General features: G+C 47.6%; 1 protein-coding gene across 1 annotated transcript in view; it reads right to left on the reverse strand.

Moving 5' to 3' along the window:
* NCK2 (NCK adaptor protein 2) overlaps window positions 1-15,170 on the reverse strand; it is a 92,235-nt gene extending 77,065 nt beyond the window's left edge. The window contains exon 1 of the mRNA XM_069757580.1: window positions 14,959-15,170. The gene's annotated coding sequence lies outside the window, so the exon portion shown is untranslated. The remainder of the gene's footprint in view (window positions 1-14,958) is intronic.
* Window positions 15,171-27,324: the final 12,154 nt, after the last annotated feature.

Here is a 27,324-nt window from a genome sequence, read left to right on the forward strand (position 1 = left end):
AATACTTTTTTTCAGCAAGTCTGAGAATCGTGCTGGAAACTTTGTATGACCGGCGTTCACACAAAACAAATGGTATGGTAACTTGCTAGGATTCTGATATTAGAGTTGGCCGCCAGGTCCCCGGCAGCCATTTTCCCTGAGTTCACCGCATAGTAAACCACGTACATACGGGTCTCTGGGCTTTCACAAAATGTCACCCACACCAGCAGTGGCGCACATCCGAACACCCGATCATCCCAGCCCGCAGCAACGCTCCACTCCTGCCTCCTCCAACAGGGACCCTGGGACTCCCCTTCACTGCGGCCACCACCCCTGGTAAGCAATAAGACGCATGGATTGTAAGAAGCACCACCATTTTATTTTTTAATAAAGTTTTTTCCTATTTCTCTCCTCAAAATTTGGGGTGCGTCTTATAATCCACAAAACACGGTACTTAACCCAAACAAAAGTTTAGAGTCACTTTTTTTTCTCTTAAACGTCACAATCATGTGACCAAGTTAGACGTATCGGAGTAGGTAAACATTCATAATCTCTCTGAGATGTAGAATTAACAAATATATCATTAGAATTCATTAAGCAACATCATGTATGACAGCACTGTTGGGACAAAGAGGAATAGGTATTTAGTAAGACATTTTTAGATGCTTTAATACCTTTTGGGGGTCAGGAATCTGTCAGCAGCTTTTTTTCCCCACTTTTCTCATAGAAAATACATGCAAGCTTGACTAAGGGTAGCGTGCGAATGTATGGGGAAATCGGGAGGAACAGTTAGATGTAGAGCTGTGGTCATGTGACCAGAGCTAAGGTTGGAAAACTCTTGCCCCATTGCAACGTTTTAATCAGTTCAGTGTCCTGTCCCCATTTCACACAAGTTTCAACTACTATACATAAAGTCAAGGGGATGAATACTGTCACAAGCAGCTTTAAATGCCTAAAATCTAAATCCTGGACAACCTCTTTACGAATAAATCAACCAGATACCAAACAGCAAAATATAAAATAACTTTTCGAAAATCCGACACCTGAACAACAGGGGTGGCCGCACAGTTTAAAGGGCCACTGTCACCCCCCTCCAGCCGTTATAAACTAAAAGAGCCACCTTGTGCAGCAGTAATGCAGCTTTCTAACAAGGTGGCTCTTTTAGTTTTGTGTTCATGTATTACTAAAATAAAGTGTTTTGAAACTTTTCAAAAATACCTGTCTTTGTCCATGGAGGCGGGTCTGAAGCCTCCTCTGTGAAGCGCCCAACTGCAGTCACTCATCTCTTCTGGGGCGATGGTCGCCGCCCCCTGCGCGCTGTTTTCTTCTGAAATCCGGCGCCTGCGCTGTGCGTTCCTGCCTGGGGCAGGCGCAGTGAGAATTGGCCGTCATAGATCACAGATGCCGGGTTCCGTTCTGCGCATGTGCGGGCAGTGCGGCCACCCTGTTACTGAATCCGCACCCCACACTGTGTTATGCATTGTGCACAGTGCGGGGCTGGGATTCTGGGCATGCGCACTGCGCTTGTCAGATGCTCCCCCAGGTTCCCCGCCTTCCAGCGTCGGTCTGTGCAGGAATCTGCCCAGGAATCCCAGCCCCGCACTGTGCATAATGCATAACACAGTGCGAGGCGGGGATTCAGTAACAGGGTGGCCGCACTGCCCGCACAGGCGCAGGCAGGAACCCGGCATCTGAGAGCTATGACGGCCAATTCTCACTGCGCCTGCCCCAGGCAGGAACGCACAGCGCAGGCGCCGGATTTCAGAAGAAAACAGCGCGCAGGGGGCGGCGACCATCGCCCCAGAAGAGATGAGTGACGGCAGTTGGGCGCTTCACAGAGGAGGCTTCAGACCCGCCTCCATGGACAAAGATAGGTATTTTTGAAAAGTTTCAAAACACTTTATTTTAGTAATACATGAACACAAAACTAAAAGAGCCACCTTGTTAGAAAGCTGCATTACTGCTGCACAAGGTGGCTCTTTTAGTTTATAACGGCTGGAGGGGGGTGAGCTATATTGCTGGGTATGCTATTTTCAGCTCCCCTGATTAACGGCATCATTCGCACGCGGTATTTATAGACCCATTTAATTAGGGAAGCAGAAATGCAAATTGAAAAAATCAGTTCCCTCATGATATTTTTCTAGTCACTTTGGAAGTGCTTCCATTTAACGGCAACGTTTGATTTCATCGTATAATTAATTCCTTGCAGTACACGATCGCCACATCCAGTCAGTGCTTACTAATTGGTGACATCAGTAATACAAGTCTATTTTTAATCTGTTCCTAAAGACTGAGAGGATTTAGACACAGGCAAATCATTGTACGTCCATGGCTAGCGACGCGGAGGGGAAAAGCTTACGGAGCTAAGCCTACTGTAAGCATGTCTACTAATAAACGCAGGCATACATAACTACTTTTGCTTTATTTTAATGTTTCCACGCAAAAGCCAAGTCCAGACTGAGTACACAGATTCAACAATTCCAATACTTCAATTACAAACCAGCCCCATTCACAGATATGAGCGGCTGTGAACTGCTATCAATGATGACTGCGACATTTCATGTGACATTTGCAAATGTCCCACACCCAGGACCTAAAGACATACATTTATTTCACAATTAAAAACATGGTTTCATCCTGCTCACAATCCAGATCAAGAATTACCAAAGCTGTGATACATGAGGGATGTGTTACAGTAACAGACGGCCCATTTACATTTTATTTCCGTTGAACAACGTAGGATTTATGTGTGACCGGGTAGAAGCCATTTCCTTGTAAAACACAGGGTAGAGACAGATGATGCCAGTGTGATCCCGGTCAGCTTCTATAGAAAGCAGTCTGTTCACCATTGTCTCTGGGGGCAGGCACTGAATGAACACACTGTTTATAAAGGCTACCACTGACCTTTGTGAAGGCATCAGCAGGATTCAATGGCCTGAATACAATACCCATTTACCCAAGGAAACATCACTATATTAAGAGAAATGGAAAAAGATTTAAAGGGGTTGTGCTCATTTTGGGAAATACATTTCGGACAGGCTCAACTGATGACACCTCTATTCTGCCCCCTACTAGATGAATTTGTAGAAAAAAAAAAAAAAAGACTTCTTTTTAAAAAGTTTTTTTGCTTCACTTTTCTTCAAACAGTAACCTATGAATAGCATGCAAAGAGCACATATACTGGCATAATAGCGCATGGTGCTGTACATTTATTTGAAGCATGGATGTACCGTATATACCTTTCTGGTTTTCAGGTTTATAGAACTTACATGTTTCACAAGCCATAATTCCAAGCAATTAGCCTAATATATACCGGAATAAAGACTGGTACAAAAGTACAATGAGATACACATCCAAAACCAATCAGAATATTGCTTTCATTTTCCAACAGGCTTCTGGAAAAATGAAAAGGCGGACTGTAAATTTTTACCATAGGCAAATATTGCACTTCCCGTAACGTGTTCTTGATCAAGGACGTTTCCAGGAGAGGTCCATGGATATGAGGGACGAGCAGTGAATGTTTTCACAATCTGCTCGTGCTGCTTTGAGCTCCTACGCTGACTGTTCCAAAGATATATACAGTAGTTATTCTGTATTACTTTGGTTTAGTCCTTCTAGGGAACTTCCGTAGAACACGTTAAAGGATTGGACCGCATAAATAAAACCAGCAACAGGAAAGGTTACATCAGAATCAGTCTGTGGCACATTCAGCCAGAAAATAAAGTGCATCGTACTTGTCCGCGAAGTACCGGACACCAGGGAACCCAAAGGACCTCAGGCCCTTCATGTGTCACGTGACAGATCTGGCAGCTGGTACTGTGTTTTGTAGGAGCAATGAGGGAACAGAAGAATTGAATTGATAATGCAAGTGGGAACAAATCCTAAATCAGTGAAGCATAATCCCCAGCCAATCTATGCTTACTCTTCAGGTCTTTTTAGCATGTGACCGCAGCAGCCAATCGGTAGTGATACTACAAGTACAGCACATTTTAAAACATTTCCTACCACAAGCCTACATAATCACTGTAATTGTTCACGGCACATGTAATAATTGGCTGCATGCTCATTTTATTTTAACCCTTAATGTAGACTAAAGGAGACACAGGATAGTTATAAATTGAAATATTGCACCTAGACTTGGAATTTACCACCAATTGGATGTTTTTATTTAACAGAACCTCCCACCTACAATATCAATTTCCACCAGAGATTTTCCTAGAGCCAAACCTACATAAACCCCACAATACTAACCCTAGAAGTCATATGCTTGAGAGGGAGGCAACGATATTGAATGAAGGTCAAATCTAACTAATACTTAAAGGAATGTGCACTTGTATGGATACGGAGCATGGACAATTACCTCGGTATTTCCATATTCCTATAGGAACATACATGCCGCAATATATGAAAGGCAGCAGAGGGAAAAATCTCATACCGCTATTATCGCACAAGGTTGTAACACTGTCGCCTATGCTTACATAATAAAGAATCACAAATACTGCAATTCCTCATCCATTAGGAGCGTTTGCCAACCAGGAGCTCGAGTCACATGGTACCCTTGGGTCCCCTGCAAGGGACTGACTAGCTAGTGTCACCTTCATTATTGTGGTAGCAGTGAGATCACCAACCCAACATTAGCATAAAGCCATCATTTTAATAGGTTTTCTGCCCTTTAGTAAATCATGTGATTTAAAAACTAAGTAGATCTAGAGTCAATTAATGGGATATTCTCAAGTTTGGACGTTATCCTCTATCCAAGGAATAGGGGACAACTTACCAATCCCAAGAGATCTGACTGCTGGGACCCCGCAGAACCAGGACTCTGAAGAGCCCCATGTGAATGGAGCAGTGCTGATCACACGCACATTAAAGCTATGTGCGCACGATGTGGATTTGCTGCGAATCCGCAGCGGATTTTTCCACGCAGAAACGCTGCAGATCCGCACTGTGATGAACAGTATAATGTTATTGAAAGGGGGGGAAAAAAAGCTGTGCAGAAAAATCAGTGCGGAATTGTTGGGGATTTCAAAGAAGTGCATGTAACTTCTTTTGTGCGGATCTGCAGCGTTTCTGCACCCCTCCATGTTAAAAATCCGCAGTGGCAAAAACCGCACAAAATCCACAGCAATTACGCATAAAAACCACGCCAAATCCACAGCTGCGGATTCTGACAGGAGATGCGGATTTTGTGCAGAAAATTCTGCACCTCTTTTCTTACGTGTGCACATAGCTTTAAGGCTACTTTCACACTAGTGTCGGAATCTCCCCGTCGCAATGCGTCAGGCAGAGATTCCGACGCTAGCGTTTGATGCACTGCACAATGGGTGCAGCGGATGCATTTCTCCGGCGCATCCGCTGCCCCATTGTGAGGTGCGGGGAGGTGGGGGAGGAGTTCCGGCCGTGCATGCGCGGTCGGAAAAAGCGGTCTGTCAGGAGCAAAAAACGTTACATTTAACGGTTTTTGCTCCCGGCGGTCCGCCACGACACGGCGCAACCGTCGCATGACGGTTGCGACGTGTGGCAAAGCGTCGCTAATGTTAATCTATGGGGCAAAAACACATCCTGCAAACAACTTTGCAGGATGCATTTTTTGCCATAAACGACGCATTGCGACGTCTGGCAAAAAACGCCAGTGTGAAAGTAGCCTTAGGGTATGTGTCCACGTTCAGGATTGCATCAGGATTTGGTCAGGATTTTATGTCAGTATTTGTAAGCCAAAACCAGGAGTGGAACAATGAGATGAAAAGTATAACAGAAACATATGCTCCACTTCTGTATTTATCAACCACTCCTGGTTTTGGCTTACAAATACTGACATAAAATCCTGACCAAATCCTGATGCAATCCTGAACGTGGACACATACCCTTAGACTGCCGTCACTCTAGCAGTATTTGGTCAGTATTTTACATCAGTATTTATAATCCAAAACCAGAAGTGGGTGATAAATGCAGAAGTGGTGCATATGTTTCCATTATACTTTTCCTCTAATTGTTCCACTCCTGGTTTTGGCTTACAAATACTGATGTAAAATACTGACCAAATACTGCTAGTGTGACGGCAGCGTTATAGGAGTGCCAAGCACAGCGCTCAGCTAATTCTGGTGGTCCCATTATGAATTAACGGAACAACAGTGCGTATGACCAAGCTCTCAGGAGACCCAGTTCTCTGGATCAGTGGGGTTCCTAGCGATCGGACCCCAGCAACCATTAAGTTATCTCCTATTCTGGGGATAGAGGATTACTTCCAAACTTGAGGCTACCCCTTTAAAGTCCTTGGTATTACAATGACTCTAGTTAAAGGGGATATCTGGAACTTTAAAACTAACAGGCAGGTAGTTGCTATGTATTTGCCCACCTGTCGTGACTGGCGTCATTCTCCGCCAGCACAGAGAGGTTACAGATTTCCGCTGACTGAATGTCAACAGAGGGGCAGTTGGTCTTCCCATTGACTGGGCAGGACTACTGGTGTCATGTTGATTGACAGCTGGCTCTCCACTGCCTAGTTATGGAAGCCAGCTGTCAATCAGCATGATGCCAGTAGTCTCGCCCTGTCAACAGGAAGAGAACCTGCTCTCTGTTGACCGGGAGCAGCTGAATCTCTGGAAGTCAATGACCAGTGCCGGGTGCAACAGATAGGAAACACGACATGTACTTGCTAAAGGTACCTTCACACATAACGATTTTGTTAACGATATCGTTGCAGCGTCACGCTTTTTGTGGCGTAACAACGATCCCGCTAACGATCTCGTTATGTGTGACAACGACCAACGATCAGGCCCCTCCTGGGAGGTCGTTGGGGAATGATCAGGACCTTTTTTTGGTCGCTGATCACCCGCTGTCATCGCTGGATCGGCGTGTGTGACGCCGATCCAGCGATGTGTTCACTTGTAACCAGGGTAAATATCGGGTTACTAAGTGCAGGGCCGCGCTTAGTAACCCGATATTTACCCTGGTTACCATTGTAAAAGTTAAAAAAACAAACAAAAAAAAAAAAAGAACAGTACATACTCACATTCCGATGTCTGTCACGTCCCCCGGCGTCAGCGTCCCTGCACTGACTGTCAGCGGCGCCGGCCGTAAAGCAGAGCACAACGGTGACGTCACCCCTGTGCTCTGCTTTACGGCCCGGCGCTGACACAGTCAGTGCGGGAAGCTGACGGCGGGGGACGTGACAGACATCAGAATGTGAGTATGTATGTAGTGTTTTGTTTTTTTTTTACTTTTACAATGGTAACCAGGGTAAATATCGGTTACCCGGGTGCTGCAGGGGGACTTCGGCATCGTTGAAGACAGTTTCAACGATGCCGAAGTCTTTCCCCGGATCGTTGGCCGCTGGAGAGAGGTGTCTGTGTGACAGCTCCCCAGCGACCACACAACGACTTACCAACGATCACGGCCAGGTCGTATCGCTGGTCGTAATCGTTGGTAAGTCGTTTAGTGTAACGGTACCTTAAGTCTCTTTAAGAAGCAATCTGATTAAGGGCTCATTCACACGCCTGTATTTTTCAGTTCAAGTGAAAAAAAAAAAAACATTGTTATTCTCTAGGGTAGAGTTAATTTTCATGGACAATCTGCACTAGTTTCTTCCATAAAGAGGATTAATTTTGCCACTTTAGTCTATTGGTGGCCCCCAAAAAAAATAATCGGATGCCAAATGTATAATAGACGCCTTTTATTGATATATTGCATCTCTTTAACATAGGAATCAGTAAATGGTTTTGTAAATTATTAAGAGCTGCTGTATTTAAAAATAATTACACAGATGACAAGTGAGGAGAAAAAAATCCCCCCAGTTTATATGGTATGGTGCATCTACCCTCAAGAGCATTAAACTGGCTTTAATGAGGTGGAGTTTATATCTCCTGAATAGAGAACCCCCCCACTGTGAAGGAAGGAATCCCTATATAACTGAATGGCGAGATTCACACATGATCACACACATCTTCAGCATTTGGACATAACGTCTTAAATTCAAGACTAAATATGAGAACTATCAAAGGGGTTGTAAAAGAATTAAAGGGAACCTGTTACCATATAAATGTAGTCCGATCTGCAGACACCATGTTATAAAGCAGGGGTAACTGAGTAGACCGCTATAGTTTTGTGACCAAACATCACAAAGAACCCGCACACTATCTACACACTGCATCAACAGATAAGAGAGCAGAGCAGTGACCTTACATCTACTAGCACAGGACAATATGGAAGAGGACGATGTCTGACAATGAGAAGTACACCGCACCTATATTTTATTGAAATCAATACATATAAGGTTAGCATTCTAGGGTATATTGCACATAGAGTAGTAAGACACAGAGCATACACCCCCTTGATAACCAATCCCCATGCATTTAGCACAAGTTTCATTTAAAAGGGATTGTCCAATGTTTTTTTTTTTTTTTAATATTGATGGTTTAGCCTTATAACACGTCAAAAATACCTATATCCAATAACATTAATGCACCCCCATCAATGAGCTATTTCTCACCTGAATGTGATCAGTAGAAGAGAGATGTAGAAAAGCTCCGTTAAAAGGAACCTGTCACCCCGTTTTTTGAGATTGAGATATAAATACTGTTAAATAGGGCCTGCGCTGTGCGTTACAATAGTGTATGTAGTGTACCCTGATTCCCCACCTATGCTGAGAAATACATTACCAAAGTCGCCGTTTTCGCCTGTCAATCAGGCTGGTGAGGTCGGGTGTGCGTGGTGACATCGCTCTTTTCTTCCCCAGCTTTCCGTTGGTGGCGTAGTGGTGTGCGCATGTCCAGAGTTCCGAATCCCCTGCGCGCACCACAAGAAACAGCGCACGTTCTGCGCTATTGCCCCTGTCATCGGTGGGGGCGGCCATCTTCCTGGGGCCGCGCGTGCGCAGATCGAGTGCTCTGCTGCACGGGGCTTCAGGAAAATGGCCGCGGGATGCCGCGCGTGCGCATTAGAGATCGCGGCGGCCATTTTCCCAAAGCCGAGTTTGCAAACTCGGCTTTGGGAAAATGGCCGCCGCGATCTCTAATGCGCACGCGCGGCATCCCGCGGCCATTTTCCTGAAGCCCCGTGCAGCAGAGCACTCGATCTGCGCACGCGCGGCCCCAGGAAGATGGCCGCCCCCACCGATGACAGGGGCAATAGCGCAGAACGTGCGCTGTTTCTTGTGGTGCGCGCAGGGGATTCGGAACTCTGGACATGCGCACACCACTACGCCACCAACGGAAAGCTGGGGAAGAAAAGAGCGATGTCACCACGCACACCCGACCTCACCAGCCTGATTGACAGGCGAAAACGGCGACTTTGGTAATGTATTTCTCAGCATAGGTGGGGAATCAGGGTACACTACATACACTATTGTAACGCACAGCGCAGGCCCTATTTAACAGTATTTATATCTCAATCTCAAAAAACGGGGTGACAGGTTCCCTTTAAGTCGTGAACAGCGTAAGGCTGGGATCACACACAGCGAGATACGGCCGAGTCTCGCAGGTTAAAAACAAGCTCTGGCACTCCAGAGCGGAGCGTGCGGCCACATAGCAATACATGGAGCCGCACGCTCCGCTCCTGAGTGCCGGAGCTTGGTTTTAACCTGCGAGACTCTGCCGTATCTCGCTGTAGTGTCACTCCGGCCTAACGGCTGCAGTGGGGTACTGCAGATCCACCCCTATCCATTTGTATAGGGGCCGATGTGCAGTAGCCAGAGCTGAGCAGCTCTACAACTGATCAAAGAAACAGCTGGTGTTATAAAGTATTCTAATTTACTGAGATAATGACTTTTGGGTTTTCATTGGCTGTAAGCCATAATCATCAACATTAACAGAAATAAACACTTGAAATAGGTCACTGTTTGTAATGACTATATATGAGTTTTTGTATCGAAGAACTGCAATAAATTAACTTTTTGATGGTTCTAATTTTGTGAAAAGCACTTGTGTGTATACAGGTCCTTCTCAAAAAATTAGCATATAGTGTTAAATTTCATTATTTACAATAATGTAATGATTACAATTAAACTTTCATATATTATAGATTCATTATCCACCAACTGAAATTTGTCAGGTCTTTTATTGTTTTAATACTGATGATTTTGGCATACAACTCCTGATAACCCAAAAAACCTGTCTCAATAAATTAGCATATTTCACCCATCCAATCAAATAAAAGTGTTTTTTAATAACAAACAAAAAAACCATCAAATAATAATGTTCAGTTATGCACTCAATACTTGGTCGGGAATCCTTTGGCAGAAATGACTGCTTCAATGCGGCGTGGCATGGAGGCAATCAGCCTGTGACACTGCTGAGATGTTATGGAGGCCCAGGATGCTTCAATAGCGGCCTTAAGCTCATCCAGAGTGTTGGGTCTTGCGTCTCTCAACTTTCTCTTCACAATATCCCACAGATTCTCTATGGGGTTCAGGTCAGGAGAGTTGGCAGGCCAATTGAGCACAGTAATACCATGGCCAGTAAACCATTTACCAGTGGTTTTGGCACTGTGAGCAGGTGCCAGGTCGTGCTGAAAAATGAAATCTTCATCTCCATAAAGCATTTCAGCCGATGGAAGCATGAAGTGCTCCAAAATCTCCTGATAGCTAGCTGCATTGACCCTGCCCTTGATGAAACACAGTGGACCAACACCAGCAGCTGACATGGCACCCCACACCATCACTGACTGTGGGTACTTGACACTGGACTTCAGGCATTTTGGCATTTCCTTCTCCCCAGTCTTCCTCCAGACTCTGGCACCTTGATTTCCGAATGACATGCAAAATTTGCTTTCATCAGAAAAAAGTACTTGGGACCACTTAGCAACAGTCCAGTGCTGCTTCTCTGTAGCTCAAAAGTGGCTTTACCTGGGGAATGCGGCACCTGTAGCCCATTTCCTGCACACGCCTGTGCACGGTGGCTCTGGATGTTTCCACACCAGACTCAGTCCACTGCTTCCTCAGGTTCCCCAAGGTCTGGAATCGGTCCTTCTCCACAATCTTCCTCAGGGTCCGGTCTCCTCTTCTCGTTGTACAGCGTTTTCTGCCACATTGTTTCCTTCCAACAGACTTACCATTGAGGTGCCTTGATACAGCACTCTGGGAACAGCCTATTTGTTGAGAAATTTCTTTCTGGGTCTTACCCTCTTGCTTGAGGGTGTCAATGATGGCCTTCTTGACATCTGTCAGGTCGCTAGTCTTACCCATGATGGGGGTTTTGAGTAATGAACCAGGCAGGGAGTTTATAAAAGCCTCAGGTATCTTTTGCATGTGTTTAGAGTTAATTAGTTGATTCAGAAGATTATGGTAATAGGTCGTTTAGAGAACCTTTTCTTGATATGCTAATTTATTGAGACAGGTTTTTTGGGTTATCAGGAGTTGTATGCCAAAATCATCAGTATTAAAACAATAAAAGACCTGACAAATTTCAGTTGGTGGATAATGAATCTATAATATATGAAAGTTTAATTGTAATCATTACATTATGGTAAATATTGAAATTTAACTCTATATGCTAATTTTTTGAGAAGGACCTGTATATTTAATCTTCTGTACAGTGGTTGTGTGTCTGAGGTAACCAATTTTCAACAATCATAGTATAATGGAAAGTCAGACTACCCAATTCAGGGGACAACCAACATGATTGCAGCTACTAGTCATGCAAGGGCTGTCTCACAGCGTCGATCTCTCATACGGCAATATCTTAAGGTGCCCATATACGTTACATGAACATTTAGGGTAAGTTCACACAGGGCGTTTTTGCTGCGTTTTTTTAATGCTAAATTTCAGCTGCTTTTTACAGTACCAGCAAAGCCTATGAGATTGCAGAAATCTCATGCACACACATTGGTTTTTTGTGTGATCAGTATTTTGTGCTTTGCTGTGTTTTTTGGACACAGGGCATGTCACTTCTTTCAGCGTTTTTGCTGCGTTTTATCACCCATTGACTTGAGAGTGTGTTGAAAAAAAACGCAGATATCATTATTTGCTGCTGAAAATCCAAGGACATTAGCATGCTAAAGAGAAAAACAAACAAAAAAAACGCACCAAAAACGTAAACCTTTTTTGACGCAGATTCTTTCCTGCCAAGAAGATCAGGTTTTGCCGCAGAAAAAAAAAAAAAGCAGCAAAAACGCCCTGTGTGAACTTACCCTACATCTGTATGGGGATTCCAGCCACTTTCTAATAACTAAGAATACACGAACAGATTAGAAAAAATCATCCACTTAATTTCCAGGAAAAAAATAATTAAAAAATATGCTTTTTCATCTGCATCATTATCAGTGTGACATTCATTTTTATACATCAGCAGTGAATAAAACTGACAAGAACAAATACAGCTTCCCATGTTAGGAATTGCAATGTATGTGTATAAATTGGATGCTACGTGGTTGATCCATATGAGATCTGCTTTTTGTTTTGTTTTTAAACCCATTTTCTATACAGACATTTGGCCTGCGAAAAAATGGTCTTCTGAACAACCGATTTGAATGTATATGAGAATTCAGCCTAAAGAGAAAATCTGAGAACGCAGGGGGAAGAGGTGGAAGGTGGATTAGTCATGTTGGATTTCAACTTGCCTAATGCTTTGTTCTCATTCCAAGAAGGCAGTGATTTATTCCATAGGAAGGATGCCAACGTGCTGGCAGAATGAAAGTCAAGTGGATCTGCCCACTTAAAGCACCACTCCAGAGTATAGTTTTTAATGCAGTGCTGAAGTGGTGGTACTAATGCAAGTTCCCTGTCCATACTCTCATCCTTACCTGCCGCCTTCATCATTTATTGGTGACGTACTGATTAGTCTCCAGCAGTTTGTGACTTGCCGCTTTGCTCTTGTGTTTTTTGGGTCATTTTTCAATACAAAGTCTAAGAGAGCCTTCTTCTGGCTCTCATATACTTGCATTGAGAACTTGTTACGGTCACTTATGACTTCCAGTCAGAAGTTGCAGTCACAAGATGGGACTGTGGGATAGGAGAGGCTGGAAGAGGTGAAGACGGCGGGTGGAGAGTGTAAAATTAGGTGCACGAATCGTGTGATAGTAGCACCGCTCCAGCACCGAAATAAAAACAAAAACTCTGGAGTGGGGCTTTAAAGAGTGGAATGAATATTACAACGTATGAGACTAGGGACAGCTCCTGTGCATATTAGGCTGGTATGTGCAGGTTTATGTTGTTGAGAAGGACGAGGACAATGCCATGCTGTTCCTTGGAAGAAACAAGTACAGTTTAATGGCATTTTGATGTTACAGGAAAACATTTCAAGTACACCTCTTATGATAGACTGCCAAATTCTGCCACTGGTTTTCTATGCCATCAGGTCCCTAAAGGTACCGTCACATTAAGCGACGTTGCAGCGATATAGACAACGATGCCGATCGCTGCAGCGTCGCTGTTTCGTCGTTGTGTGGTCGCTGGAGAGCTGTCACACAGACAGCTCTCCAGCGACCAACAATGCCGAAGTCCCCGGGTAACCAGGGTAAACATCGGGTTACTAAGCGCAGGGCCGCGCTTAGTAACCCGATATTTACCCTGGTTACCATTGTAAATGTAAAAAAAAAAAAAAAAAAAAACACTACATACTTACATTCCGGTGTCTGTCGCGTCCCTCGCCGTCAGCTTCCCGCACTGACTGTGAGGGCCGGCCGTAAAGCAGAGCACAGCGGTGACGTCACCACTGTGCTTTACGGCCGGCGCTGACACAGTGCAGGGAAGCTGACGGCGAGGGGCGCGACAGACACCGGAATGTAAGTATGTAGTGTTTGTTTTTTTTTTTACATTTACAATGGTAACCAGGGTAAATATCGGGTTACTAAGCGTGGGCCTGCGCTTAGTAACCCGATGTTTACCCTGGTTACCAGTGAAGACATCGCTGGATCAGCGTCACACACGCCGATTCAGCGATGTCAGCGGGTGATCCAGCGACGAAATAAAGTTCTGGCCTTCTAGCTCCGACCAGCGATGTCACAGCAGGATCCTGATCGCTGCTGCGTGTCAAACACAATGATATCGCTATCCAGGACGCTGCAACGTCACGGATCGCTATCGTTATCGTTGTTAAGTTGTTCAGTGTGAAGGTACCTTTATACACATGAACACTCAGATTAGCTGGGCATTCATGTTTTTGTCATTGGGGTGAAGGTGATAAGCAGCTGTAAAGACAATTCTAGCAGTGATTTGATCGTGTAGGAACAAATGATTAGCCATGGAGAACAGCCTGGTGCTCCCATAAACTCCAGATTGCCAGCTGATCCTGTGGAGATTTGCACGGCTACACAGGACGGGCCAGAGACTACTGCCCAGCCATTTTAGGTGGTCATGATGAATGCCCACTACTGTGAAGACGAGGACTGTCACTTAGAAGATGGTCAGTTACCAATAGGAGAGACATTGGTTTCCTAACCTTCATCAGAGCTGGAATCTTTCATTGCACGGCTGTTCCTCCCACCATCAGCCTTCTGGAGGACTGGTACAGGGATTGGCAATCGTGGACAACCAGCGTCGATAGTCCATGGGTAAGACGTTCCATAGATGTCTGCTTCATCTATATGCCCAGAGCTGCCACATTGTTACCTGCACACGCCGCGCCAGTAGGAAGACTGAAGACTATAGACCATGTCAGCTCACAGCAGGGGTAACACCTGGGAGGAAGCTGGCACCTGCTGGTTCCTCCTGTATTATGCCAGGGTAATGGGCACCCCGAGGTGGGTGTGAGAGGGAGGCGGGCGCCACTGTCCCTGTACACCCGCCATAACAGGCAGACGTGCCAACACATGCCATGCACACAACTTCCAGCAGCCGGAAAGTTTGGAGTCACACACCCGCCATGTCCTGAGGACACACATCTGTGCTGCTGTCACATGGGGCCGGGGGGCTCCTGACAGGAAGAGAAGAGATGGGGGATGTGACGCCGCATAACAAAGGCTGGCAGACCGGGGGGCACCGTGCCGCCTGACAGTGTGCAGGCCTCGGGGAGACACATCTGGCCACAGCATCTCCATCACACTCACCTCCCTCCGCACCGGCTCACACAATGCTGCTCGCTTTGTTGGCCGGAACCCCCGGTCACAGGCCCGGCTTCTCCCGCTGCTCTTCCCGTCGGTGGCTGCTCACTTTCCTCCTCTCTTCCCTTCACCTCCTCCTAGCAGCTTTCTCCGGCCAACCGACACGGCGCGCTCCCCGCCGTCACCTCCCGCCGGCGCGTGCACGAGTGTGCGAGCCCGCGCCTCCTCACCAGCCGTCACCTGACAGCGGTACTCTCCCGGGACCCTGCGTCATGTGACCGGCGCGTGATAACAGCCCCCCTCATGTCCTCACATATTGGTGTGCCCCCCACAGTGTGTGAGCAGGGGGGGACACTACATGGACGAGTAGTTATGGAAATAACTACCCTACGTCCAGTCCCAGATTGGTGAGAGGATGCAGGTCACCTCAATCCTCATGGGCCACACAGAGGAATGGCTGCCAAGGAGAGCAGCTGGCTACTTTCACACTTCCGTCGTTTTGCCTCCGTCGCAATGCGTCGTTTTGGAGAAAAAACGCATCCTGCAAAGTTGCCCGCAGGATGCGTTTTTCTCCATAGACTTGCATTAGTGACGCATTGCGACGTATGGCCACACGTCGCATCCGTTGTTTTTGGCGGCCGCGACGCCCCAAAAAAGTTCAATCTAAGGCTTCTTTCACACTAGCGTCGGGCCCGGCCCGTCGCAGTGCGTCAGGCCGAGGTTACCGACGCTAGCGTTGCTTCCGCCGCACAACGGGTGCAGCGGATGCTGCTTTTCAGCGCATCCGCTGCCCCATTGGGAGGTGCAGGGAGGTGGGGGAGGAGTTCCGGCCGCGCATGCGCGGTCGGAAAAGACGGTCCGTCGGCTGCAAAAAATGTTACATGGAACGTTTTTTGCGGCCGACGGTCGGCCGAAAAACGGCGCAACCGTGCAACCGTCGCGCGACGGTTGCGACGTGTGGCAATCCGTCGCAATGCGTCGCGTAATGTTAGTCAATGGAGAAAAAACGCATCCTGCAAACACTTTTGCAGGATGCGTTTTTTCTGCAAAACGACGCATTGTGACGGATTGCAGTTAATGCGACAGCCCGTACCGAGTCGTTGGATTTGTTTACGGACGCCGCCGGGGGGTCAGGCTTCGGTGCGTATTTTCAGGGGCAATGGTGCGCAGCATCTTGGCCGGCATCGTGGATTTCTTCGGGTTTAGTTCGGAACATCGCGTTCTTGGAAATGTTTCCTATCTTGGTGGCGGTACATTTGTGGAGGCAGGTTTTTCAGAACAGGCGTGTTCGTTTTTACTGCGATAACATGGGGGTGGTTTGCGCGATAATATGTCGGCTTCGTCGCCCCCTGTTGTGCAGGTGCTGAGACAGCTGGTCTTGGCGTGTTTGAAATTGAACGCGCATGTTACGGCGTCACATGTTCCTGGTGCCCACAATTCCATAGCAGATTCTCTCTCTCGTTCACAGTTCGATCGTTTTCGGTCGCTGGCTCCGGATGCGGAGTTCGTTGGGTTGGAATGCCCTGCAGAGCTTTGGCTTGTGGTGTCCGAGACGCGGAGGCGTTGATCAAGTCGTCGTTGGCTCCCAGAACGTGGGAGGCTTACCAGGCTACTTGGCTGGAGTGGGTGGAGTTGTTGGGGGCTGTTGGGCGCGGGCCGAGCGAGCAGGAGCAAGTTGGAGTGTTGTTGTCTTGGTGGAGTCGGGGAGCTGTGGCGGGTTGGTCTCCTGCTAAGGTCTCACGTGTTATGTCAGCTTTGGCATTTGGTTTTTAAATAACGTGGTCAATCAGATTTAACTAAGACCTTTCTGGTAAAGCAAGCCGTAAAGGGTTTTCGGCGGCCGCGGCGGTTGGATGCCAGACGTCCCGTGTCTCAGCCTGTTGGAAGATTTGGGCGGGGTCTTGCCTTCGGTCTGTGTGTCGAGTTTTGAATTGTGTTTATTTTGGCTGGCTTTTTCTTTAGCCTTTTTTGGGTTATTGCGGGTTGGCGAGTTGGTTTCACCTAGTAAGAATGTTGTGGGAGGTCTGTTGGCTCACGACGTGTTTTTATCGGCAGGCAGGGTCGAGTTGTGGTTGCGGCGGTCTAAGTCTGATCAGGAAGGTAGGGGTAGTAGGATTGTGTTAGGTGCGGTTCCGGGGTCGGTTATGTGCCCGGTTACCTGTTGTCAAATTTTTGGGATTTGCGGCCTAGTCGTGATCGGTTGCTATTATGTCATATGGATGGTTCATTGCTGTCCCGGTATCAGTTTACGGTGATTTTTAGAAAGGCGATTGGGTTGCTGGGGTTGGATGGGGGTGGTTTTGCTCCTCACTCTTTCAGGATTGGGGCAGCGACGGAAGCAGCGTTAGGGGGACTTGGGGTTCCGGCAATTCAGCGCATCGGTAGGTGGCGTTCTGATAGATATCGGAGTTATGTGCGCCCGTGAATCAAGGTGCGCTTGGGTACGTGGGGGTGGTTTGGCCGTTGGGTTTGGGTGTTGATCTTGAGTTCTGCTTTGTGTTTTTTTCAGGTTCCTCGCCTTTGTTGGTGTGGATCTTCGGCCATTCGTACGTCCATTGGGGAGCGCAGCGGGCTGACGTGCGGAACGAAGGGAGGCAATTGGGCTTTGATCGCGAGGTGGCGGTAATTCGTTGGTTGGGTTTTAGGGGGTTGGTTTGGCATAGAGTTCTAAAAGAAATTAGTGACAGTGTCCGGCTGGACAGGGCTCCTGATATTTTAGTTTTGCACGTCGGGGGGAATGATTTGGGTGCCCGCCCCTTTCGGGATTTGATAAAAGACATTAAGCAGGACTGTCTGCGTTTGTGGGTCCTGTACCCCGGTTTGACCATTGTTTGGTCTGAAATCGTGCCGCGGAAACGGTGGAGGAACATGAGGTCATTGGACAAGTTGAACAAAGCCCGGATAAAGGTCAATCGGGCGGTGTCCGGTTTTGTGGCTAGGAACGGTGGCGTGGCGGTGCGGCACTTCGAACTCGAAAAGGGGGAAGGGGTTTTTTGGTTGGCTGATGGGGTCCATTTGAACGCGGTAGGAATGGACTTTTGGGCCCTCGCTATTCAGGAGGGCATTGAACGGGCCATATTTTTTCGGAGTGGTGGGGTCTCGGGCCTTTGAGGTTTTCAAAGGGCCTCTCGTTGTGGCGGCTGGGGGGAGTCCTGGGAGTTGGTAAAAATTGGTTTTGGGGGATCCATTTTGGCATATGGCTCCTCTGTTTTAGTGTTGGTATCTTTTGAATCTGGTGAATGGTGGTTGGGGAGTTCCGGCAGGGGTGGCCGGATCTCCTGGGATTTTTTACCGTGAACAGTGAACCCTCGTTTGGGTTTTTGGTGCTCCCGAGCCAGGGTTTTGATCGGCTGGGAGTAAATTTGGTGTTAAGTATGTTCGCGGTATGGGTTGTCAATCACCAGATACTTGGGGCTCCAAGGACTCCTTCTAGCTTTTAAAAAATGTTATTATTGCTTTGTTATAATGTATTTATTGTTATATGTTTAATAAAAAGGCTACTGTGGCCTATATCATTCCAAAGAATTACGGTGGTTGTGTTTTTATTGGTGGGCTGGAATGGTAGGGCCACGGGTGGGGATAGATGGGTGGGGGCATTTTACGGGGAAGGACTACTCCGTCGACAATACCAGGGTCAAGAAAAGGCCGGAGCAAGCCGTACCCTTCCCCCCACGGCGTAGGCAAAGGCCTGCATGACAATGGGGGGGAGAGGGGTAGGAATTATGATAATGAGTGGGGGGAAGGTTTCAGGCCTGGGGGTTTATGGGATTTGGGGGAGGTAACGGTCACTTCCCGCTCTCTGAGGATCGTGAGCAGTCCCACCCTCCCGCCCTATTGCTGTTTTTCTTTTTTAAAAACGGGGGTCTTTTTTAGGTTTGCTCATTAAATGGCAAGGTTGTTTTTCTTTTGGGTCATTGTGGCCGTGGCGGCTGGGGGGAGTCCTGGGAGTTGGTAAAAATTGGTTTTGGGGGATCCATTTTGGTATATGGCTCCTCTGTTTTAGTGTTGATATCTTTTGAATCTGGTGAATGGTGGTTGGGGAGTTCCGGCAGGGGTGGCCGGATCTCCTGGGATTTTTTACCGTGAACAGTGAACCCTCGTTTGGGTTTTTGGTGCTCCCGAGCCAGGGTTTTGATCGGCTGGGAGTAAATTTGGTGTTAAGTATGTTCGCGGTATGGGTTGTCAATCACCAGATACTTGGGGCTCCAATGACTCCTAGCCTTTAAAAAATGTTATTATTGCTTTGTTATAACGTATTTATTGTTATATGTTTAATAAAAAGGCTACTGTGGCCTATATCATTCCAAAGAATTACGGTTGTTGTGTTTTTATTGGTGGGCTGGAATGGTAGGGCCACGGGTGGGGATAGATGGGTGGGGGCATTTTACGGGGAAGGACTACTCCGTCGACAATACCAGAGTCAAGAAAAGGCCGGAGCAAGCCGTACTCTTCCCCCCACGGCGTAGGCGAAGGCCTGCATGACAATGGGGAGGAGAGGGGTAGGAATTATGATAATGAGTGGGGGGAAGGTTTCAGGCCTGGGGGTTTATGGGATTTGGGGGAGGTAACGGTCACTTCTCGCTCTCTGAGGATCGTGAGCAGTCCCACCCTCCCGCCCTATTGCTGTTTTTCTTTTTTAAAAACGGGGGTCTTTTTTAGGTTTGCTCATTAAATGGCAAGGTTGTTTTTCTTTTGGGTCATTGTGGCCGTGGCGGCTGGGGGGAGTCCTGGGAGTTGGTAAAAATTGGTTTTGGGGGATCCATTTTGGCATATGGCTCCTCTGTTTTAGTGTTGATATCTTTTGAATCTGGTGAATGGTGGTTGGGGAGTTCCGGCAGGGGTGGCCGGATCTCCTGGGATTTTTTACCGTGAACAGTGAACCCTCGTTTGGGTTTTTGGTGCTCCCGAGCCAGGGTTTTGATCGGCTGGGAGTAAATTTGGTGTTAAGTATGTTCGCGGTAAGGGTTGTCAATCACCAGATTCTTGGGGCTCCAAGGACTCCTTCTAGCCTTTAAAAAATGTCATTATTGCTTTGTTATAATGTATTTATTGTTATATGTTTAATAAAAAGGCTACTGTGGCCTATATCATTCCAAAGAATTACGGTGGTTGTGTTTTTATTGGTGGGCTGGAATGGTAGGGCCACGGGTGAGGATAGATGGGTGGGGGCATTTTACGGGGAAGGACTACTCCGTCGACAATACCAGGATCATGCTTATACCCCAATACTGAGCCGCTGCTGCCGTATGTGTCCCTATTACTCCACAATATATCCAAGAAAAAGAAAAAGAGCACCTCCGCACAGCTGCAACAACTTATACCGCCATGTCAGATAGCCAGGTAATGCTAGGGGTTCCTTCCGACAACCTCGGTGGTGCAGTATCCAAGAAAGCAAGACGATAAATATCCAAATGCAGGAGAAGAGAGAGGAACGCACTCACCGATCAGGTAAGATCCAATTCTTTATTCAAGCATGAACAAACTTAGCAGGGAGGGGAGTGGAGGATGACGGACGACGGCCGTTTCACGCTGACGAGCGCTTCTACGGGTCCTCCCTGCTAAGTTTGTCCATGCTTGAATAAAGAATTGGATCTTACCTGATCGGTGAGTGCGTTCCTCTCTCTTCTCCTGCATTTGGTCCCTATTACTCCACCTGATACCCCAATGCTGGGCCGCTGCTGCCATATGTGTCCCTATTACTGCACCTGATGCCCCAATACTGAGCCGCTGCTGCAGTATGTGACCCTATTACTGCCCCGATACCCCAATACTGAGCCACTGCTGCCGTATGTGACCCTATTACTGCCCCTGATACCCCAATAGTGAGCCACTGCTGCCGTATGTGACCCTATTACTGCCTCTGATAGCCCAATACTGAGCCGCTGCTGCCGAATGTGTCCCTATTACTGCCCATGATACCCCAATACTGAGCCGCTGCTACCGTATGTGTCCCTATTACTTCCCCTGATACCCCAATACTGAGACGCTGCTGCCGTATGTGTCCCTATTACTGCACCTGATACCCCAATACTGAGCCGCTGCTGCCATATGTGTCCCTATTACTACACCTGATACCCCAATACTGAGCCGCTGCTGCCGTATGTGTCCCTATTACTGCACCTGACACCCCAATACTGAGCCGCTGCTGCCATATGTGTCCCTATTACTGCACCTGCTGTGTGGTTCTCTGTGCCCTCTAAATTCTAAAGCACCCCTCTATAATATAGTAATGCTAAGTGCAAGTGCCCTAGAAAACAGTGCCCATATTTTGCCCCCTAGAAAGTAATATTGCCCTGTGTGCCCCTCTGATAGCCACAGTAACCTGAGTTCCCCTATAACAATAAGTGCCCACTTTACATTTAATAATGTCCCGAGTCCACCCCTGTACAGCTCCCCTATGCACAGCATGATGCTCTCTTATACACAGTATAATGCACCCTCACTGTATAGTACCACCCACACAATATACTGACTCCTTAGTAGCTCCCAAACTGTTTGATGGCTCCAGCAATGTATAATGACCCCCACACTGTAATCTCCATACTGTATGATGGCCTCCTAGTTAGCCTCCATATACAGTAGCATAATACACCAAATAGTCCACAATATAGTATAATGCACTCCCCATAGGCAGACTCTATATCATACGGCAGCCCCCATAGGCAGACACTGTAATAAGGCAGCACCCCCATAGGCAGACACTGCAATAAGGCAGCCCCCACAGGCAGACACTGTAGTATAAGGCAGCACCCCCATAGGCAGACCCTGTAATAAGGCAGCACCCCCATAGGCAGACCCTGTAATAAGGCAGCACCCCCATAGGCAGACCCTGTACTAAGGCAGCACCCCCATAGGCAGACCCTGTAATAAGGCAGCACCCCTATAGGCAGACCCTGTAATAAGGCAGCACCCCTATAGGCAGACCCTGTAATAAGGCAGCACCCTCATAGGCAGACCCTGTAATAAGGCAGCACCCCCATAGTCAGACCCTGTAATAAGGCAGCCCCCATAGTCAGACCCTGTAATAAGGCAGCCCCCATAGTCAGACCCTGTAATAAGGCAGTCCCCCCATAGTCAGACCCTGTAATAAGGCAGCCCCATAGTCAGACCCTGTAATAAGGCAGCCCCATAGCCAGACCCTGTAATAAGGCAGCCCCCATAGTCAGACCCTGTAACAAGGCAGCCCCCATAGTCACACCCTGTAATAAGGCAGCTCCCATAGCCAGACCCTGTAATAAGGCAGCAACACCCATAAAAAATAAATAAATACCTCTCTTCTTCCTGGTTCCTGCGCTGCTCCAGCTGATCTCCTGACAGTGCAGCGCTCCTTCTCCCATCAATGCGATCAGCTGTATCGGCTAAATGCCGGTACAGCTGATCTTCCGATGACGGCGGGGGGCCCACTGCTGGCCCCCGGGCCCCCCGCCTGCTCAGGGGCCCCATAGCGGCAGAGCAGGGAGATCGATTCTCCCTGCCCTGGCGCAGAATGTAACTGTATCGGCGCACGCAGCTACTGTAGCGTAGCTCCGGGTGGGCCCCCTCAGAGCACCGGGCCCGGGGCGCCCGCACCCTCTGCCCCCTCCCCGGTAGCTACGCTACTGATCCACGGACAAGTAGCATAATACACCAAATAGTCCACAATATAGTATAATGCACTCCCCATAGGCAGACTATATATCATACGGCAGCCCCCATAGGCAGACACTGTAATAAGGCAGCACCCCCATAGGCAGACACTGCAATAAGGCAGCCCCCACAGGCAAACACTGTAGTATAAGGCAGCACCCCCATAGGCAGACCCTGTAATAAGGCAGCACCCCCATAGGCAGACCCTGTAATAAGGCAGCACCCCCATAGGCAGACCCTGTAATAAGGCAGCACTCCCATAGGCAGACCCTGTAATAAGGCAGCACCCCCATAGGCAGCGCTCCTTCTCCCATCAATGCGATCAGCTGTATCAGCTAAATGCCGGTACAGCTGATCTTCCGATGACGGCGGGGGGCCCACTGCTGGCACCGGGCCCCCCGCCTGCTCAGGGGCCCCATAGCGGCAGAGCAGGGAGATCGATTCTCCCTGCCCTGGCGCAGAATGTAACTGAATCAGCGCACGCAGCTACTGTAGCGTAGCTCCGGGTGGGCCCCCTCAGAGCACCGGGCCCGGGGCGCCCGCACCCTCTGCCCCCCCCCCCCGGTAGCTACGCTACTGATCCACGGACAAGTAGCATAATACACCAAATAGTCCACAATATAGTATAATGCACTCCCCATAGGCAGACTCTATATCATACGGCAGCCCCCATAGGCAGACACTGTAATAAGGCAGCACCCCCATAGGCAGACACTGCAATAAGGCAGCCCCCACAGGCAAACACTGTAGTATAAGGCAGCACCCCCATAGGCAGACCCTGTAATAAGGCAGCACCCCCATAGGCAGACCCTGTAATAAGGCAGCACCCCCATAGGCAGACCCTGTAATAAGGCAGCACTCCCATAGGCAGACCCTGTAATAAGGCAGCACCCCCATAGGCAGCGCTCCTTCTCCCATCAATGCGATCAGCTGTATCGGCTAAATGCCGGTACAGCTGATCTTCCGATGACGGCGGGGGGCCCACTGCTGGCACCGGGCCCCCCGCCTGCTCAGGGGCCCCATAGCGGCAGAGCAGGGAGATCGATTCTCCCTGCCCTGGCGCAGAATGTAACTGCATCGGCGCACGCAGCTACTATAGCGTAGCTCCAGGTGGGCCCCCTCAGAGCACCCCCCCCCCCCCCGGTAGCTACGCCACTGATCCACGGACAAGTACTATGCGCGAAAACATCACCTCACACAGCACTCGGACCGCTGTTAATCTGGGGGCAGCTCACATCACTATATTTTTTCTCCGGCGTATTCAGAGTGTGGGTGAAATCGCAGCATGCCAATGCAAGACTATGGTTGCGAGAAAACGTCAGACACCCCACGGACCATCCAAGTGTTGTCCGAAGTTTACGCATCTGTGTCTTTTGAAAAGCCGGCAATTCACAGTAAAATCACACTGACAGGTTAGAATAGAATAGATATATACACATTGACTACACATATACTGTATATATATATATATATATATATATATACACACATGTCAGTAACATATATATATATATATATATATATATATATATATATTTATATACATATGTATTTATATTGCGTAGAGAGATAGATAGAAGAAAAGCCGGTAATTCATTTGCCGTGATTTGTAAAATCACAGCAGGAGGCGACAGGATAGAAGAGATGGATTACATACAGTAAACAACAATAGAATAGATATATAGATGTCAGTGACAAATACAATTAGTACAGTGTGTGTGCAAATTAGGGCACATGTATTTAATCAATAAAAGATTATTTTTCGGAAAAAAATGGCTTGGGCTCCCGTACAACTTTTCGTAACCAGCAGAGGAAAAGCCCATGATTGGGGGCAGATGTTTATAGCCTGGAAAGGGGGAAATACGCATGGAGCTTCCCAGGCTATTAATATCAGCTCACAACTGTATACTTAGCCTTTACTGGCTATTTAAATGAGGGACCCCCATAAAAATGATGTGGGGTCTCCAATAATTAATAACCAGCAAAGGCTATGCAGACAGCTGCAGGCTGATATTAATAGCCTAGAAAGGGGCCATTAATACTGACCCCCCGCCTAAAAACATCAGCTCTCAAATTGCTAACGGATTACACACGGATGACCATACAGAGAACGCTTGTGCGACTCTCGGCAGGGAGACTCAGACCAATTTTACATACGGTAAGTGTGACCCCGGCCTTACAAAGATTCCGGATAGTTGCTACCAACTGGGCAGCCATTAGCTATAGGCTTATGTTCACACATTGCATTTAACTGTCACCACAGAATTGTGCTCCATGTCGCCCCAGCCTAAGGCTAGATTCAATTAAATAAGGCAGCACACTGCAGCGCTAGAACATACAAACTTGAAATACGAAATTTGAACTGCATTACTGCACTAGAAATATGAAAAATGAGAGCGTTTAGCGCATAAAAATGGCCAATTTTATGTGTACCTGGTCAGGGCCGGCGTCAGCACCCGGCACAGCGGGCAAATGCCGGGGCCCTGGGGAGAGAGGGGGGCCCACTCATGCTGTCATAGATACAGCTGGGAGAGCAGAGCAGGAGATAACATGCTCTCTCCGCCTATAAAGTCACTGCTGGCTGCGTTCTCTTAACCCCTATGTGCCAGCTCTGACACAAGCATCTTATCACTCTGTGAGTGCAGCCAGGCAGGCACACATAGGGGTTAAGAGAATGCAGCCAGTGTGACACTGTTTGTGGGGGGAGAGAGCACGTTCTCTGCTCTGATCTCCGCCCCTGGCTGGCTGCCGTGCTGCTGAAGTTATGAGGCAGATTCAGGAGGAGCTCCTAGTCCTACCAGTGCATGAGTGAGTGGCGCTGCTATATACTATGTGGGCTGCGCTGCTATATACTACGTGGGCTGCTATATGCTACGTGGGCTGCTATATACTACATGGGCTGCTATATACTACGTGGGCAGTGTAATATACTACATGGCTGTGTTTATATGCGATCATGAATCGGGGTATGTGTTAAAGGGGGGGCCCACTGAGACTCTTTCGCCCGGGGCCCTCAAAAACCTGGAGCCGGCCCTGTACCTGGTAGCCACTTTACGGCATCTCTCTTATACCAGGTCCTACGCTTGCCTTACCTCGCTGAGAATAAACGTCTCCATCTGAATGGGTACATGTGAAACCTCTTCCTAGACTAAAATTCTCTCTCTCTATGGAGGGGTATTGGACCTGCTGTAATTAAAACACCTGTGGCTAGAAGGCGGAGTGCACGATCAGAAGGCTAGAGAATACATTTCAAAAATCTGACCTGCACATCCAAACATAGACTAAGTGTGAACAGGTGCTGAACCCAGAGTCGCCAACTCGTATATAGTTAAATAAACAAGGCAGCACACTGCAGCGCTAGAACATACAAACTTGAAATACGAAATTTGAACTGCATTACTGCACTAGAAATATGAAAAATGAGAGCGTTTAGCGCATAAAAATGGCCAATTTTATGTGTACCTGGTAGCCACTTTACGGCATCTCTCTTATACCAGGTCCTACGCTTGCCTTACCTCGCTGAGAATAAACGTCTCCATCTGAATGGGTACATGTGAAACCTCTTCCTAGACTAAAATTCTCTCTCTCTATGGAGGGGTATTGGACCTGCTGTAATTAAAACACCTGTGGCTAGAAGGCGGAGTGCACGATCAGAAGGCAAGAGAATACATTTCAAAAACCTGACCTGCACATCCAAACATAGACTAAGTGTGAACAGGTGCTGAACCTAGAGTCGCCAACTCGTATATAGTTAAATAAACAAGGCAGCACACTGCAGCGCTAGAACATACAAACTTGAAATACGAAATTTGAACTGCATTACTGCACTAGAAATATGAAAAATGAGAGCATTTAGCGCATAAAAATGGCCAATTCAGATGGAGACGTTTATTCTCAGCGAGGTAAGGCAAGCGTAGGACCTGGTATAAGAGAGATGCCGTAAAGTGGCTACCAGGTACACATAAAATTGGCCATTTTTATGCGCTAAACGCTCTCATTTTTTCATATTTCTAGTGCAGTAATGCAGTTCAAATTTCGTATTTCAAGTTTGTATGTTCTAGCGCTGCAGTGTGCTGCCTTGTTTATTTAACTATATACGAGTTGGCGACTCTAGGTTCAGCACCTGTTCACACTTAGTCTATGTTTGGATGTGCAGGTCAGGTTTTTGAAATGTATTCTCTAGCCTTCTGATCGTGCACTCCGCCTTCTAGCCACAGGTGTTTTAATTACAGCAGGTCCAATACCCCTCCATAGAGAGAGAGAATTTTAGTCTAGGAAGAGGTTTCACATGTACCCATTCAGATGGAGACGTTTATTCTCAGCGAGGTAAGGCAAGCGTAGGACCTGGTATAAGAGAGATGCCGTAAAGTGGCTACCAGGTACACATAAAATTGGCCATTTTTATGCGCTAAACGCTCTCATTTTTCATATTTCTAGTGCAGTAATGCAGTTCAAATTTCGTATTTCAAGTTTGTATGTTCTAGCGCCTGGAAACGCTGCAGCCCGCGTCTCGGGTCCGTCACTCAATGAAGGCACATCGCTAGCGCACGCCCAATGTGGGCATGCGCTATCGATGCGTCTGCCATTGAAAGTAATGGTGGCATTAACGGACTACGTTACACCGCGTTATGCCGCGGTGTAACGTAGTCCATTAAACGGGTCACACTAACGCAGTGTGAACCCAGCCTAACAGTCTCAGAGGTTTTCTGCTGTAGTGTTGGAAGTTCTTAGGGCGTGTTCACATTT

Source organism: Ranitomeya imitator, chromosome 3, assembly GCF_032444005.1.
Source record: "Ranitomeya imitator isolate aRanImi1 chromosome 3, aRanImi1.pri, whole genome shotgun sequence".
Lineage (NCBI taxonomy): Eukaryota > Metazoa > Chordata > Amphibia > Anura > Dendrobatidae > Ranitomeya > Ranitomeya imitator.